Source organism: Mercurialis annua, linkage group LG5, assembly GCF_937616625.2.
Source record: "Mercurialis annua linkage group LG5, ddMerAnnu1.2, whole genome shotgun sequence".
Classification (NCBI taxonomy): domain Eukaryota; kingdom Viridiplantae; phylum Streptophyta; class Magnoliopsida; order Malpighiales; family Euphorbiaceae; genus Mercurialis; species Mercurialis annua.
The window spans coordinates 16,797,043-16,800,792 of NC_065574.1; the positions used below are offsets into that span (position 1 = coordinate 16,797,043).

General features: G+C 44.5%; 1 non-coding gene across 1 annotated transcript; it reads right to left on the reverse strand.

Moving 5' to 3' along the window:
• Positions 1-262: 262 nt before the first annotated feature.
• LOC126685212 (small nucleolar RNA R71) lies at positions 263-370 on the reverse strand. The gene has a single exon (XR_007643323.1). It is a non-coding gene; the product is annotated as a small nucleolar RNA R71 (small nucleolar RNA).
• Between the last annotated feature and the right edge of the window lie 3,380 nt (positions 371-3,750).

Here is a 3,750-nt window from a genome sequence, read left to right on the forward strand (position 1 = left end):
TTAACTCCTAGAGAATCGGTGCCAATTCTTTGGGTTACCAAGTGAGGATCCGAATGAACACATATCCAAGTTCTTGGGAGTGTTGGACACATTCAAGCTCCATAATGTCACCGCCGATCAAATCAAGCTTCAGATGTTTCCATTCTCACTAAGAGATGAGGCTAGCTTGTGGCTTCGATCATTACCTAATGCATCAATCCACAATTGGCGAGATCTTGCTCAAGCTTTCCTTCACAAGTACTTTCCGATGGGGAGAACCGCAAAGTTGACAAAGGACATCATTGATTATTACCAATATGAGGGGGAATCTCTCTATGAAACTTGAGAGAGGTTCAAGGATCTCCAAAGGCACGTACCTCATCATCGACTTGTAAGGGAGCATGTGCTTCAAATATTCTATAATGGTTTGGGAGAGATTACAAGATCTACCATTGATTCGGCCGCGGGAGGTTCTTTGATGCAAAAGATGCTTGATGAGGCTAATGAGTTGATTGAAAAATTGGCTATGGTGAGTAGCACTTGGTCCTCGGAAAGGAGAAGACCACCGGCTCAAAAGGCATTAATGACGCTTGATCAATCCAAGGAGTTTGAAGCAATGAAAGCTATGAATGCCTCTTTGCAAAGTCAAGTTGATGCCTTGAAGAAGAAAGTGGCTCCACGGAATGCTCCGGTTGCGTATGTCCAAGTAGGTTGTGAGCATTGTGGAGATTTCAATCATGGAAGTAATGAGTGCTATGCCACGGGTCAAACTTGGAGCGAACAAGTGAATTATGTGGGAGGTCAACGCCAAGGGAATGATCCTTACTCAAATACCTATAATCCGGGGTGGAGAAACAATCCTAACTTTGGATGGAGGAATCAAGAGGGCCAAGGCAATGTGCAAGCAAATCAACAAGCGGGTCCTAGTTTCCAAGGAGGAAATAGGCCCCAACAACAAGGTCCTTATCAAGGCCCTTATCATAACCATCAAGGGCAAGGAAACAACTATGGTGGTAGACCTCAACACCCTCCGGGATTCCAACCACAAAAGAATACGGATGAGGGAAATGTGCTTTCCAAGGTATTAGAGAAGTTAGAGAAAATGGAGCAAAGGGAGAAGAATCAAGATTCTACTATCCATCATTTGGAAACTCAAATTTCTCAAATGGCGATTTCGCTTCAAGGAAGACCTCAAGGAGGGTTGCCATCCACTACGGAAAACAACCCTAGAGAGCAAGTTAAAGCGGTAGAGCTCCGAAGCGGGAGAAACCTTGAGAAAGCCAATGGGAAGAAGCATGTTGTTGAGGAGGATGAGCCTCAAGTGATTGTTGATGTAGCAAGCTCAAGCCAAGAACTACCAATGGAATGTGAGGAAGTGGTCATCGAGGTTGAAGAGCCCTATGTGAGGCCACCACCGCCGCCACCGTTTGTACCACCGGTTCCATTCCCAAGCCGGCTAAGGAAAGCTCAAGGGAACGAAAAATTTCACAAGTTCCTTGAGATTTTCAAGAAATTGCAAATCAATCTAAGCTTGGCGGATGCACTACGGGAGATGCCCCAATATGCAAAATTCTTGAAAGACATAATTATGAACAAGCGTAGTTGGGAGCAAGGTGGGACAATACCGCTCACGGAACATTGTAGTTCCATAATCCAAAGCAACTTACCGATAAAGCTTAAAGATCCAGGGAGTTTTTCTATACCTTGCACTATAGGAAATATGAATGCTATAAATTGCTTGTGTGATCTTGGGGCAAGTATTAATTTGATGCCATTGTTTCTTTTTAGGTATTTGTTTGGTGATCAACCGGTAAAGCACACCTCGATGGTATTGCAACTTGCCGATCACTCTCTCAAAAAGCCGTATGGGATAGTGGAAGACGTACTCGTTAAAGTGGATAAATTCATCTTTCCGGTGGATTTTGTGATCTTAGACTATGCGGTAGATAAAGAATGTCCTATGATTCTTGGTCGCCCTTTTATGAACACCGGGCGTGCTCTCATTGATGTTCATGCCGGCAAGCTCACCTTGAGAATTGATGAGGAAAGTGTGGAGTTTGATATGAAGATAGTGATGCGGAATGCCATTGAGGAGGAGGATTGCATGAGAATTGATGTGATTGATGAGATTGTGGAAGAGCAACTCCGGGAGAATGTGCAATTGTTGAACGAAGCAAAGAGGGTAGAAATTTATCCTCAACAAATCTCTCAAGTTTCGTTTCATTCCGAGTCGGGGGATGATGAATATACTAGAGAGGATGAACCGAAGCCGGAAAGTTTAAACAAGAGCAATGGTGTGACTCCACCATCTTCGGAGTTGCCCCCGAAGGTTGAAATGAAGCCGCTTCCGCCACACCTCCAGTATACTTTTGTTGAGGAGAATGAGACCTTGCCGATAATCATCTCAAACAAGCTCTCTAAGGATCAAGAAAGGAAGGTTGTGCAAGTGGTGAAAGAGCACATGTTAGCAATGGGTTGGTAAATCTCCGACATTCGAGGAATAAGTCCTCAAATTGTGATGCATAAGATTAATCTCGAAGACGAGTCAAAGAAGTCGGCTCAAAGGCAACGAAGATTAAATCTGAATATGAAGGAGGTAGTGCACAAAGAGATCGTCAAGCTCCTCGATGCCGGAATAATCTATCCGATTTCGGATAGTGAGTGGGTTAGTCCCATTCAATGTGTTCCTAAAAAGGGAGGTATGACAATGGTGGAGAGTGAAAAAGGAGAGCAAATCTCCACAAGGACGGTAACCGGTTGGCGAGTATGCATCGATTATCGGAAGCTCAACGAGGTAACCCGAAAAGATCATTTTCCGCTACCATTTATCGATCAAATGTTAGAAAGGGTAGCGGGACACAAGTTTTATTGTTTCCTTGATGGGTACTCCGGTTACAATCAAATATTAATCCTCCCGGAAGATCAAGAGAAGACGGCCTTCACATGCCCCTACGGTACCTTTGCATATCGGCGAATGCCTTTCGGACTATGAAATGCACCCGCCACATTCCAAAGATGTATGACCTCAATCTTCAACGATATGATTGAAGATATTATGGAGGTGTTCATGGATGACTTCTCCGTGTTTGGCGATTCGTTCGATGGTTGTTTAGCGAATCTAAGGCGGGTTTTAGCACGATGTGTGGAGGCAAATTTGGTGCTAAATTGGGAAAAATGCCATTTCATGGTGGATGAAGGCATTGTACTCGGGCATAGGATATCGGAGGCGGGAATTGAAGAGGATAGGGCAAAGACGGCGGTAATTGAAAAATTAGTCGCTCCGGCTACGGTCAAAGGAGTTCGGGCATTTTTGGGCCACGCGGGTTTTTACCGGCGATTCATTAAGGATTTTTCGTCTATTGCACGGCCTTTGACAAGTTTGCTAGTAAAAGATGCGCTGTTTGACTTCACAAGGGAATGTCAAGATGCTTTTGAGAAGCTAAAGGAGGCACTAGTGACCGCTCTCATTATATCATCTCCGGATTGGAGTTTGCCTTTTGAGCTAATGTGTGATGCTAGTGACCAAGCATTGGGTTGCGTGTTGGGGCAAAGAAAGGACAAGCGGGTGCATGTGATCTACTACGCTAGTAGAACTATGGCTGGAGCACAACTCAACTATACCACTACCGAAAAGGAGATGTTGGCGGTTGTCTTTGCTCTCGACAAGTTTAGACAATATTTGCTTGGGTCGAAATGCATCATATACACCGATCATGCCGCTTTACAGTATCTATTCACTAAGCAAGATGCGAAGCCAAGGCTCATTCGGTG